This window comes from Artemia sp. Qi Xiang Cuo, chromosome 7 (assembly GCF_049724085.1).
Source record: "Artemia sp. Qi Xiang Cuo chromosome 7, ASM4972408v1, whole genome shotgun sequence".
Lineage (NCBI taxonomy): Eukaryota > Metazoa > Arthropoda > Branchiopoda > Anostraca > Artemiidae > Artemia > Artemia sp. Qi Xiang Cuo.
The window spans coordinates 54,687,862-54,703,007 of NC_142800.1; positions in this window are offsets into that span (position 1 = coordinate 54,687,862).

Sequence of the window (15,146 nt, forward strand, 5' to 3'; positions counted from 1 at the left end):
TTGATGGTGGTGTTGGGAATGGGGGAATGAGAAAGGTGATCGACCACGATCATTTACGGCAGAAAATTACGTCCGGTGGGAGTAACTTTAGAGGGGTTGCAAATCAATCTTGCAATGTAAACGTTAGACAGCAATAATTCGTGCTGGTTTTTATACACAATTCCAATTACGATTGAAAGTTTATTTTACTGGCGTTGGCCCACATTGCAACGAGGGGAGTTGTGGATAGCGTACGGATAGATGGTTTTTTTAATATAATATCATACCCAAAGCATCGGAGAAGCTACTACTGCTAGCATTCATGTAGAAAAAAGTTGACAAGGGTAACACGTGCCTGAATAAAATCGGTTTTTTAGACTCTTTCAGTTTCTTCTCTAAGTCCTTAAGTCAATTGATTAAGGTACAAAAAGCGACAATTTTGATAGATTCCCCCTCCTTAAACAGCGCTTTCCTGATGATGAAATGTATGATTTATTAACGTGTAATGGCATGAGGTGTCATTACCGCCTATCGAAGCATTTTACAATTATCTTACGGACAGTCAATGCACCACTACTGACTATGAATTTGCTAAGAGGGTTTGGGCAAAGGGTGGGTGTAAAAATGGGTGAGATTACTGTAATCTGTATTTGACCAGTGATGTACTGACTCTTTTAACCATTGTGTGCAAAAATACGGATAAAATCTATGGGGAATTTTGGTTGGATTGAGGGTATTATTTTTCCACTCCTCATATGATTATGGACCTGATTCTTAAAATCAGCAACGAAGAAATAGATCTAATCACTGACGTGGATAAGCACCTGTTTGTAGAGAGATCAATGAGGGGTTGGTATGTTTTTCACGGGGACTGTATTATTAAAACTGATCCGACCAGACAGCACCCCGATAAAAAGTCAGACGCAGTTTTTTGGATATGAGTTCCCTTTATCTTTCGGCAATGTCTCACTACTGTTTACCATGTGGGAATTACAAATGACTTAACGATCCATGTGCTTCGAATTTTCCCAACATTTATACCGTTGAGGAGAATGGGGCAGAGGGATGGTTTTTTAAATTGATGGTGAAATACCCATGAAAATCCATGACTTGGTAAAAGACTTTGTTTTCCCGTGTATAAATAGGCCAGTGGGTAGGGACTCTCTGAGTCCATACAACTTATCTTTAGCAGAGGATGGGAGTATGCAATGGGTGCCTTCAAAGCAAAAAATTATTGCTGACCTCAGCCCGAAATATAATATCGTTGTACATCACGTGCTATTGAAATGGATGGTGTCCAATGATTTCAAAGTCACAAAGATTCTTAGAGCCCTCCAATTTGATCAAAAGCTTTATATGAAAACGTTTATTGACACATTTTTCAGTAAAGATTCACAAGCGAAAACGAAGGTTGAGAGGGAAATCTATAAACTCATTTTAAACTCAGCCTTCGGTAAAATGTGCGAAAGCGTACGAAACAGAAGTCGTTGTGACATTGTAACCAATCCCAAAGAATGTGCTTGAATCATTGTGGATCCAAACTTCAAATTGTTCACTATCATAGACTCTGATATGGTGCTCCTACATCGTAAGAAAAGAAACATTATTTTAAATGAAAATATTGCAGGTGGAGTTCAATTTTTCTTTATGATTCGTTATTCCAGGAGTGCAATAACGGAAATATAAAAAAAAACTCATGTTGTCATTTTATTATAATGTTTGCAAGGTACAATGGCCAATTGAGGGACAAGTTCAAGTGTATTACAGGGACACTGATTCACTGCTGTTAAAAGTTAAAACTGAAAATTTGTTGAATGATTTGGAAAATGGAGATTATATTTGCTCACGAATGGACTACACCAACTGGAATGAATCCCTCTATCCAGAGCTAGTGAAACGCCAGGCCCCAAATCAATAGTTAATGTTAAAATCTGAAACAGGAATCGATTTGATATCCAGTGGTGTGTTTCCTGGGCCGAAGGTATACTCTGTGGAAACGTACAACAAGGATATCAAACAAGTTTGAAAGGGGGTGCCTACACACTTTGTAAAAAATAATTTCAATATGAGTGTCTAAAGAAACTGTGTGGAACGCAGTTTAGTCCCAAGAGCGAAAGTCATGGCGATTCGCTCTTTACAATTAAAACACTACACAGTTAGAGTTGAGAAAAACGCCATGTCAGCTTTATCAGACAAAGATTATGTACTTGAGGATGGTGTGAAGGTAATACCACACGGTCACTATTTAATTTCACACCGAGTTGAATGTGTAGAGTATAGAAAATAACTCGGTCTAGAAAAATTAACTTAAATTCTTTATTAGTACGTGGTGGGTGGCGGTTGTTAATTTTGTTTTTTAATCAAAATTAATAAATTTCCAATATGTATATGTGTGGGTGTGTGTGCAAGGCAGAGTAGTTACTTCTTCATAATTTCAATATACATATGCATAGTTATGTAATGTTCCCGGCCTGCCGCAGCCTGCCCGCCCCGCTTCCCGGCCGCCGCACAGGCCACCTCGGCCTTCGGCCACCGCAGCGGCCGTCCCCCCGGGGGGACCCCATTTCAAATTTAAAATATTGTTGTAAATAAACAAATCTGATATTATTTTAAGTGTTTTTTCCTAGTGTCTTTTTAAAATAAATGTTGTATTTTTTTTTATTATAAATAAATAAAGAAAGTGTATCTATTAAATATAAAGTGTTTTTTTCCTAGTGCTTATTTAAAATAAATGTTTATGTGTATGTTATAAATAAATAAAAAAATCTTAAGTGTAATTTTCTTGTTGAATGTGCTTTTTTCTAATTGTATTATTTTTAAAGTGCTGCTTTTATGTTAATAATAAAAGAAAATATGATTCTTTATTGATTTTCTTCTTATTATTCTTGAACGGAGTAGTAATAGGGAAATTATTTAGTCATGAGACATCTATAGTCTACAGTTAGTTGTAGGTGAGCTGTTGAAGGGAACAGCAGTATGTATCAATTTAAAACACCATTCACATCGTTTCTGTGTGCTCCAACGACACTCTTAACTAAAATAACTAAAAATTGTGATAAAATGTTTATAGAAAAGCTGAAAAAAGTCTACTATTGCTACAGTATTTGGCAGGAGTCATAAGATAAAATAAAATCTATTGCTATATTGGATGTGCAGACACAATTCATACAGGGACTTGATGTTTTCAACATTATTGAACCAAACTCTTGGCTGAATATTGACAATTTAGCTGAATCCATTGAACAATGGTCCCAGGAAGTGCTACAATTCTTTACGGTTTGCTCAAGTCATGAAAATATTTCCATTACCCTAGTTCTAAACAATCTCTTTCATTAGAACAAATGTATGCAAACACTTGCTTTGAACTGTACCTACTATATCATCTACAGAGTTGTTCGTGATTCTAGCTCGCTAATAACTCTCAATAAACAAATATATCCTGGCGCCCCCAAATTTCTACTTTCAACGTACAATCAGGCACCTAATAAACCCTACGGCTACATCCTATTGGATCTGAATCAAAATACTCCCGAGGCTTTACGTGTAGTCACAAATATTTTTGACAATGAAATAACAGTATATCTCACCGTGAACAGTAAAATCAGCTATTAGTTGGCATCATGACACTGAAGAAACTACATGAAAATAGACATTTATTTTCTGTTCTAAGCACGCCAAAACCCCCACTTAGGAAAGCCATACTTCAACATGGTATTGACAACGATTTCATTAATCTATTATCTGAACTTTGTTTAAATTTAACATTGGGCAATATTCAACTGCCATTGAGAGGAGTCCACCGCTAATAGCTAGACACAAGTGAAGATGTATTGATATCAACTCAACATCACCACCAGCATCATCCACCAGTATACAAAAGGGTAGTGGATACTACGTTACACTACGTATTTACGTTCAAAATTGTTGAAGTTTTGAAACATGTTTATGAAAATATTGGTGAAGTGGGAAGTTTAAGCTCCCCCAGCACGCTTTCCAAAGTCACTGGCGTTGACACTAAAAGTGCACAAGACTATCTACAAAATGAATCAAGTTACACTCTACATAGAAATCATTGACTTCCTTCTAATTATTATCGAAAAACTAAAGCCTTTCCCCCCTACATATAATGCAAGCAAAGCACTTAACTCTAGATGAGATTCAATGGCGTCACAATACACCGTACAAGTACATTCTACTTGCAAACAGTGTTTTTAGTCGCTATGCTTACGCCATTCCATTGCGGTCAAAGAGAGGTGTTGAAGTTGCTCAGGCTATAGAAAGTATTCTCGAACAAGATTCATATAAAAAATTCGAGCGGATCGGGGTAGTGAATTTGCTAATCCCCATGTTGAAAAAGTACTAATGAAATATAATGCAATGTTCTATCATGGTCATATTCCTATAAAGGCTGCATTGGCCGAACGATTGATAAAAACTATTCGTTTTTTAATTTCAAGATATTGTACATGGAAAAATACACCTGCTTTTTTTCATGATCTAGATAAAATCATGTTGATTTAGAATTAACGACCCCATCGATCATTGTCCCACTCAACCCCAACGGAAGTTCATCATTCTGATCATTATACATTTGATACTTTTCTTAAACAATATTCCAATGAAACAATTGTGAAGAAAAAATTCAATGTTGGTGATACTGTTCGAATTAATAGAACAACTAATGTTTTTGAAAAGGGCAATTACTTGTGGTCCACTGGACTTTTTAAAGTGTCAAAAACCCTAGACACCAAACCCATAACTTATCGTCTCCGAGACACCAAAGAAGAAGAGATTCTTGGCGGCTTTTATGACTATGAACCACAAAAAGTTGAAAATAATAGTGAAATCTATCAAATTGAAAAGAGATTAAAGACTTGTGCTCGCAGGGGCAAGAAACAGTTACTTGTTTGGTGGCTAGGATATAACTCTGATTTTGATTCTTGAATCGGTGTCGAAGACATTAACCATGCTCAGTGATTTTTACTTAACATTTTTTTCCAACGTCTCCCATCCTCTCTACAATGACTTGAATAAAACAAGTTATTTTTGGAAGAAACTCTCCCCCGCCATCAAATTCGACGGTGCGTATGAAGTGGGTCATTGTCGACTGTATTCTCAAAAATACATATGACATCCTGAGAAAGGATCGCAAATATGATATAAAAACTAGACCCCATGATTGGCCACCAACCGCTGGTGAAAAACCTAAAATTCAAAAGATCAATTAGTTGAATTATCCATGTGTCGGATTACCATACGAGGAACTCACCTGTATGAATGATTTATGTCGTTCCATCAATAAAAGAGTTTCCCCTCGTAAAAAAGGGGCCTTTCATTTCAACTATTCAAAGGAAGAGGGGAGGATTTACATTAGCTCACTCATTGCCAATGAAAATGTTATTTTCAATGATAATCCAAAAGTTGTTCTTGGCTTTGAACTCAATATAATCAATGTTAAAAGTACCGGAAGCCCTAATTGTATTTTTGCTGAGTATCCACCAGCCTTCTCCTTGGACAAATGTATATTTCTCTATGCCTCATTTGTTGAAACATCCAGGGTTGGCAATAGCAATGCCCCTCTCCAACGGTTTCTTGAAAGAAAAACCAATCAAGATCATATTCATCATTACAATGTAAAGCACCTTCACTATACCCCCCCCCCTACACACTTCATATTTGGAGCTCTGTCAGTTAACACTAAGAACTGAATTAGGTGATCATCTAGTAATTTCAAAAGGTTTGGCTGTGATTACATGCCATTTTCGACCCATCGTCACTGCCTAAGATGAACATTAGAAGAATTCCATTTGTCTTTCTTGATATCAATTGCTATGTTGCTGCTCTTAGTCCTCGTCAAATAGGGCATAGGTTTGACTAATACAAGGGGCGTACTACAATGTCTGGCTAGGGTCTTGGTAGCTGGTTTGCTAGGCTATTTCTTTCTGCACTACCCCTTGCTAGAAAAAATCTTGCACCTGCTGCATAAAATTTTGCTGCCTCAACACTACAGGACTGAAGATCGGGTAAAAATTTCAACGAGAATGTTAAAGAAAATATTAGATCTTCAGCAAGAGCCGTTGGCGAGCAATTAAAATCTCAGCATAATGGGAAGGGGTTAAAAGATATGAGATATGATAAGAGTGAAGTTACATTATACTGTAGAAAACATGACCCTGACATTGCAGCACATCAGGATCAGTATACAGTGAATTCAGATGATCTACCTGCATTAGTTGTTCTTGACAAATACCTATACGTAGTAAAAGAAGAAATCTAAAAAGTAGAAACGTCGTTTTTATCATGTATATACATTATTTTTTATTAGTAAACATTTTTACATACATTTTTAAAACATTTTATTCGTAGGGCACTAAAATCAATATTAAACACGCTTGAAAGTATATTTTCCACTAGAAAGTCGTTCAATTGAGGAAAGTCAACGTTAATGCCAAGAAACTGCTTGTAGGTATAACCACGACATCTGAACACGAAAAATAATAGAGCATGAAAGCCATAGGTCCCAGTCGTTAAATCCTGTACTCTCCTCAGATTTTGAATAATAGTTTTCCCACTGTTCTCAATAAAGTTGTTGATGTGTGGAGTGTAGAATTTATATGATAGGCCAAGAGGAACCAAAAAATTCGATATTCTTCGCTGTTTGAAATATGCAAAGCCAATGACTTGTCTTCAAAGTCGATGGACTGCTATTAACAATGATTAGGGTATTGTTAACACTTGGAATTTTTTCAATGAAGTCCGGTGGTATGCAACATGAATTGTACTGGAACATTTATAAATCAATATTAAATACGCTGACTATTTGGTTTGTGTTCATGCTGCTAGATCTAGTAGAAAACTGCCATTGGGTGTGATTTCCCAATAGGTTTCAAATTGACTCAATGATATTGACGTGATACTCTCAGTCAAGGCATTGGCAAGTGTGCACTCTAAACGTACATTCCCTGTTCCTACTATAATCATATCCTGGGTACCATACAAGTCCACAACAATTACACCATGAATTTTGAAAACATTGAATCGGTTATTTCATTTTCAAATAGTTGAGATTCATGATCTAGGGATTGCTAGGTCAACTTATACAGAGTTCTGTAGGATTTTTTATCAAATGATAGAGTGTACAGAGGAATACCATTCACTTTGCACACAAGGCTAGATAGACCAAAAAATTAAAATCATAGGGGGATGCAGTCCAGGATCCAACGGCACTGGCACTCTTTACGAAGGCCAAAGCGAGTTTTGATGGAATTTCTCCATTGATAAATGATGAATCGGTATAACTGCGAGAGCCAGTGGCAATGTGACGTTGATTGGTGATCGTATGGGGGACAAAAGTTTAGCGTTGTTACCATTGGCTCTTAGCTTTTCCACTGCCAATGCAACAGTGCTCATAACCTGTTGTTTTCGAATATGAAGAACTGCTGAGGTGATGATGAAATTTGCATCAGGTGCTGCAGCAAGTGTTTATCTCAAAATGAAATTCGATGGAGCTATTTGCAACTTAATTTTAATCATGACATTGGGGGGTGACCATTGGGATATATTGAATATCTCATGATTTAATGTTCCAACTAGATGATACTCCTGGGTCACTGCAGCTGTTAACTCACCGTCAGTATCAAAACCCGACCTATATTCATAGCCCAATGCCCGTCCTCTCAAATGCTTATACGCCTTTGGTGTCATCATCATAAATTGCATGTAGCTTGCATAGTTGGATAAATTATTGCTAGTGCTCACCTATGTTCCATTAATGAATATATTAATCTGTTTGAATAATTTATGTAAGATATAGTTTTCATAGGACAGACTATCAGTATTGGGACCTGTATTGTCTTACTTTTTCCGTCCTGAAACATTTCAATCAACAAAAATTGATGATAAATCAATGAAATATTCTTCATTGGAAAATATCTGAAAGTGTATATTATCCGAGAGGGGTTGTTGAGGGTGAAATTTTTCATAGTAGCCATACTTGACACTAACATCAACATTTTCAGCATTGAATATATTCAATGAGGAGCTAACTGGTGGATGCGATTCTTTGTAGGGGAGATGGGTCATCTTAAGAGAAGAAATCCTTCTTTGACATAACAATCTTTTTTTTCTTCATGATATTGGTCTTCTTCTTTTTATTCCTCAAAGTCGTTGTTGATGTCTTTCGCTTCCCGCCTGAGTAGAGGCTGATGAGTGATAGATGACCACGCACCTTTTTAAACTCTTTCCCATTTTGCTAAGATTTTAATTGCTCAACACCGGCTCTTGCTGAAGATTTAGTATTTTCTTTGACACTCTCGTTGAAATTTTTACTCGATCCCTAGTCTTATAGTCTTGGGGCAGAAAAAATTTGATGCAGCAGGTACAAGATATTTTCTGGCAAGGGGTAGTGCAGAACGAAATATCCTAGCAAACCAACTACCAAGACCATAGCCAGACATTGGAGTACGCCCCTTGTAATAGTCCAATTCATGACATATTTGACGTGGACTTGGAGCACTAACATAGCAGTTGATATCAGGACAGACAAATGGAATTCCTCTATTGTTCATCTTAGGCAGTAAAGATGGGTCAAAAATGACATGTAATCACAGCTAAACCTTTTGATATTGCTAGAGGATCACCTAATTCAGTTCTTAGTGTTAACTGACGGAGTTTCAGATATGAAGTGTTTACGGGCACATACTGAAGATGCTTTATATTGTAATGATAAACATGATCTTGATTGGGTTTTTGTTCAAGAATTCGTAGGAGGGGGACATTTGAATTACCGACTCTCGACGATTCAACAAATGAGGCATAGAGAAATAAACACGTGTCTTAGGAGGAGGCTGGTGGATACTCAGTAAAAATAATATTAGTGTTTTTGGCACTTTTTGCCATTGATTATATTAAGTTTAAAGTCAAGAACATCTTTTAGATTATAATTGAGAATGACCTTTTCATTGGCAATGGGTGAAATAATGTAGATCTTCCCCTCTTCCTTTGAATAGTTGAAATGAAAGGCTTGTTTTTTGCTAGCGGAAACTATTTTATTGATAGAACGACACAAATAATTCACACAACTGAACTCCTCGTATGGCAATTCAACATACGAATAATCCAAGCAATTAATCTTTTGAATTTAATGTTGATCACCTGTGGGTGGCGGTCAATCATAGGGTCTAATTTTTCTATCATATTTGCGATCTTTTCTAAGGATATCGTTGGTATCTAAGAGAATACAGTCGACAAGAGCCACTTCATACGCACCGTCAAATTTGATGGTGGGGGAGAGTTTCGTCCGAAAATCACTTGTCTTATTCAAATCATTGTAGAGAGGATCGGAGACGTTGGACATAAATGTGACATAAAAATCATTAAGCATTGTCAATATCTTCAACACTGATCCAACCCTTTCCCATTTCCCATTAGAGACGTGGTTCTGTTGGTAAATTGTTCGACTTCGAAATGGATTGTCTTACGTTTGATTCGTGCTTTGGTGTTTTTTTTCTAATTATGGTTTTCTCCCTTCTATAAGCTAATTTCCACTGTTTTTGTAAATGTGATACATTCATTTTTTAAAACGTGCCCCAGGAATGTATTTGGTCAAACATTTTGATTCAAAAGGGATTAGAGGTTATCCAGTTCATAGTTCGCAACCACATTTTGAGCAGATCTCTATATCCATACCCCAACGAATGGCGTAATTTTATCAAAATTCTTTTGAGGGGGGGGGGGTCAGAGTTGGAGCCAATTTTCTAAAATCAAGTGAAAATGACAGAGAAAACTGAATCACTAGCCGTGTAGTAATAAAAAAGGTAAAGATGTACTGAAGAAAACTCACCTGTTTCAATTGATGCTTTAATTATGCAGGCTTATCATAGTTCTGACAACATTTTTGGAGAAACTAGATTTAAGCTGAGAGAGAAGGGGGCAAACTGGGGTCTGGATGAAAACTGAGGTCTGGGAGGGGAAGTTGCCCCCTCTGCCTCATAGCAAATTATGCCCCTGTCCCCAACCCCTTGCCACTATGTAGTTGGAGAAGTGTAGGCATGTGGTTCGGGAACCACTTAAAGTTGTTTATTAAAAGAAGGATTACTTATTGTTATATTTACTTATTCAAATTATTTACTTGAAAATTCCACCGTAATATTTCTCTCCATACGATTGATTGTACATAAGATTGTACATCTAAAGAAAAAGAAAGATAAATGGAAACAGTTCTGTAGGAGAATTCAGGTAATTTTTCCTAAAATTTTTGAAATGAAAACAAACTTTGTTTGTAACATCATTATAATACAGTTTACCGTACCTACACAAGAAATGATCTTTTTGTTAAATTTTCATTCCTTTCAGAGTAATGAGTGGCTTTTTATTTAGAGACCTGTCAAATAAATCCCTAAGCCTAAAGGCACATTTCTGTTGAGCTAGCAAAATTTTCCGCAAGTATGTCGATATACAAACATGTCCGCTCAGTTAAACATTTGTGTCAAAGCTGCTCGTCTGGAGCTACTTTCTTAAGTGTGACTAAATTTAATTTTTTTCAAACATAGAATTAAAGATATATTTCTTCTTTTTTATTTTTATTTTTTTAACAAAAAGAAACGACAGTAGTATCCATGTATAAGGTCCGACGAGTGATTCCATAATATGCCTTACCACGGTCAGGCATCTATTGGTACAGAAGGTACATGCGTAACCAGACGAGTTTCTGGTTCAACACCCATATTCTGGGCCAATCAGAGACAGGGAATATCACAAGTGGTTGCATAATATGCTTTACCACGGTATGTTTCTATGTCAGCAGCCATATTCTGGGCCAATCAGAGACAGGGAATACGAACGGTACTCCATATAAGGTAAATTGATTAGTATAGTAATCGGATTCAAATATAAGGAGTGATTTTCAAGGAATTCAAAGGTTAAATGTTCTTTCTATAAAATGGTTAACAACCAAGCTTTCGGCTAATAGTATTCAATGGATGGTTTAATGATAGCATGTACTATTAGATAGCAAAAAGTTGAATCATTTGCCAAAAAATTAACTCTATTCGCGAAAATGTATTCCATTTGTGTAACTCTGCACTGAATGATCTTAATTGGTGATTGAATAATAGGGGTGAAACAGATCTTGATAACATTTTTAATTGGATTGTATGAAGGTGCTAAAAAGGGTTAAACTGCTTAGCAGTTAAGGTAAGCCCGAGGGGGTTCCTAACTCTTAGGCAATTTAAAAATTTGGAATCACATCGTAGGAATCAATCTAGAGAAACGATTATTTTAATTGGATTACATGAAAGTAGTGAAAAGGGTTAAACTGCTTAGCACTTAAGCTAAGCCCGAACGGGGTGGTAACTCCTAGGTAATTTAATACAAAATTGGAATAACATCATCAGTTTCAATCAACGGAAACGATTATTTTAATTGGATTGTATGCAGGTGGTAAAAAAGGGTTAAACTGCTTAGAAGTTAAGGTAAGTAAGAAGGGGTTGCTAACTCTTAGGCAATTTAATATAAATTTAGAATAGCATCATCCTTGTCAATCTATGGAAACAATTCTTTTAATTGGATTGTATGAAATAAGTAAAAATGGTTAACTGCTTACCAGTTAAGCTAAGCCCGAAGGGGCTGGTAACTCTTAGGTAATTTAATATAAATTTGGAATAACATCATAAGTGTCAATCTACGGAAAAGGTTATTTTAATTGGATTGTATGAAGGTGGTAAAAAAGGTTAAACTGCTTAGCAGTTAAGGTAAGCCCGAAGGAGTTGCTAAGTCTTACGCAATAGGCCTATAATATGAATTTGGAATAACATCATCAGTGTCAATCTGGGAAACGATTATTTTAATTGAATTGTATGAAAGTAGTAAAAAGGGTTAAAATGCTTACCAGTTAGGTTAAGCCCCCATATATGATACCCCCCCCCCATAACTTCAGGCTAAAGACACAACGCCACATCAGGCAAAGTCCAAACGTAACACTAGGTAATTTAATACAAAATTGGAATAACATCATCAGTGTCAATCTATGGAAACGATTATATTAATTGGATTGTATGCAAGCGCTAAAAAAGGGTTAAACTGCCTACCAGTTAAGCTAACCCCAAAGGGGTTGCTAACTCTTAGGCACTATCATATAAATTTGGAAAACATCATCCTTCTCAATATAGGGAAATGACTATTTTAATTGGATTGTATAAAAGTAGTAAAAACGGTTAAACTGCTTAGCAGTTAAGCTAAGCCCTAAGGGGGTGGTAACTCTTAGACAATTTAATATCAAATTGGAATAACACCATCAGTCTCAATCTACGGAAACCATTATTTTAATTCGATTGTATGAAGGTGGTAAAAAAGGGTTAAACTGCTTAGCAGTTAATGTAAGCCCGAAGGGGTTGCTAAGTCTTACGCAATATAATATGAATTTGGAATAACATCATCAGTGTCAATCTGGGAAACGATTATTTTAATTGAATTGTATGAAAGTAGTAAAAAGGGTTAAAATACTCACCAGTTAGGTTAAGCCCGAACGGATTGCTAACTCTTAGGCAATTTATTATAAATTTGGAATAACATCCTTGGCATCAATCTGCGGAAACGATTATTTTAATTGGGTTGTATGAAAGTAGTAAAAAGGGTTAAACTGCTTACCAGTTCAGCTAAGCCCGAGGGGGGGGGTGATAGCTCTTAGGCAATTGAATGTAAATTTGGAATAACATCATCAGTGTCAATCAGCGGAAACGATTATTCTAACTGGATCGTATGAAACTAGTAAAAAGGGTTAAACTGCTTGGCGGTTATGGTAAGCCGGAAGGGCTTGCTAGCTCTAGGGCAATTTATTATAAATTTAGAATAAAATCGTTGGCATCAATCTACGGAAAAGATTATTTTAATTGGATTGCATGAAAAAGGGTCAAACCGCTTAGCAGTTAAGGTAAGCCCGAAGGGGTTGCTAATTCTTAGGCGATTTATAAATTTGGAATCACATCGTAGGCATCAATATAGAGAAACGATTATTTTAATTGGATTGTATAAAAGTAGTAAAAAGGGTTATAATGCTTAGCACTTAACTTAAGCCCGAAGGGGGTGGTAACTCTTGGGCAATTTAATATAAATTTGGAATGACATCATCAGTCTCAATATACGGAAACCATTATTTTAATTGGATTGTATGAAGGGGGTAAATAAGGGTTAAACTGCTTAGCAGTTAAGGTAAGGCTAAAGGGGTTGGCAACTCTTAGATCATTCAATGTATTAAGTTGGAATAACATCATCAGTCTCAATCTACGGAAACGATTATTTTAATTGAATTGTATGAAGGTAGTAAAAAGGGTTAAACTGCTTAGCAGTTAAGGTAAGCCCGAATGGGTTGCTAAGTCTTACGCAATTTAATATAAATTTGGAATAACATCATTAGTGTCAATCTGGGAGACGATTATTTTAATTGGACTGTATGAAAGTAGTGAAAAGGGTTAAACCACTTACCAGTTAAGTTAAGCCCGAAGGGGTTGCTAACTCTAAGGCAATTGTTTGCAAATTTGGAATAACATCGTTGGCATCAATCTACGGAAACGATTATTTTAATTGGATTGTATAAAATTAGTAAAAGCGTTAAACTGCTTATCAGTTAAGGCAAGCCTGCAGGGGTTGCTAACTCTTAGGCAATTTATTATAGATTTAGAAAAACATCGTTGACATCAACCTATGGAAATGGTTAACAATGACAAGATGACCTTGTGACTTGACCTAGCTTTACTTCTCGACTGTGTTCTGTATAATAAACAAGTACCATTTGAGCAGTGTTGTCAATATAAAATCTGCTTTAACATTGTAGTATAATAAAAAGTTGAAACTAATAAAGATGTAGATGCAAAGAAAAGAATTTTAATAGAGAAATTCGGAACAATCCTTAGAAATCAACTATTGAGATGATTATGGGTTTGAACCATCAAGGACCGCAAACGTCAGTGACCCGAACCAGCAAGGACCACAGCCTCCAAGGATTTGAGCGGTGTTGTCAATATAAAATTTTTCAAGTTGGAGTACACGTCTTTTTCCCCTCTCAACATTACTTTTCAACTTTATGTATATCGCCACTCTATGTGAGTCTAAATTAACCTAACTTTTTGGCATGTCTCTCTCACTATGACTGTGTGTCTGAGCGTGTGTGCTGCCATCTATAAGCAGTCTAACCTATTTTTTTAGAGTTATTTACTGACTTACAGTTTTTTCATAGCTTCTTGAATATAATTTCTGTTTTGTGCATCCAAGAGGTGAATTCAAAAAGAGATTGTTACATACTTACAATTTTTTCATAATTTGTTTAATGAAATTTTTGCATTGTGTATGCAAGAGGTGAATTCAAGGGAGAATTTGTTACTTACCTACAATTTTTCATAATTTCTCGAATGAAATTTCTGTATTGTGCATCCAAGAGGTGAATTCAAGGAAGAGTTTGTTACTTACTTACAATTTTTCATAGTCTCTTGAATTGAATTTCAGTATTGTGTATTCAAGAGGTGAATTCAAGAAAGAGTTTGTTACTTACTTTCATTTTTTTTCTAATTTCTCGAATGAAATGTCTTAATTACAAGAGGTGAATTCAAGAAAGAGTTTATTACTTACTGAAAAGTTCAAGTTCTCTTCTGAATATTCTGAAAGAAAATAATAAAGTTACAATTCCATTCTAATTCTTCCAAAGAAAATAGAAAAGGTTCCACTTCAGTTCTTAATTTTCTCAAAGAGATTAAAAAATATAAAGTTTTGTTCTAAATTTTTCCGTAGAAGATGGAAAAAGTCATACTTTGATTGTGAATATTTTCCGTGATGATAAAAAGTTCCAATTTAATTTTAAGTTTTTCTCAACGAAGTGAATAAAAGTTCAATTTCTCTTCTGAATTTTCTCGAAGAAAAAAAGTTACAGATCAATTCAAATTTTTTCCGAAGAAAAATAAATAAGTTCCAGTTCAGTTCTTAATTTTCACAAAAACATGAAAAAATTTAATTTTCTGAGCTAAATTTTTCGTAGAAGATTTTTTTTAGAGTTTGTTACTCACTTACAATTTTTTCATAGTTTCTTGAATGAAATTTCTGTATTGTGTATCCAAGAGGTGAATTCAAAAAGAGTTTAAAGCTCAACCTTAATTCTGAGTTTTCCTCAACGAAGTAAATAA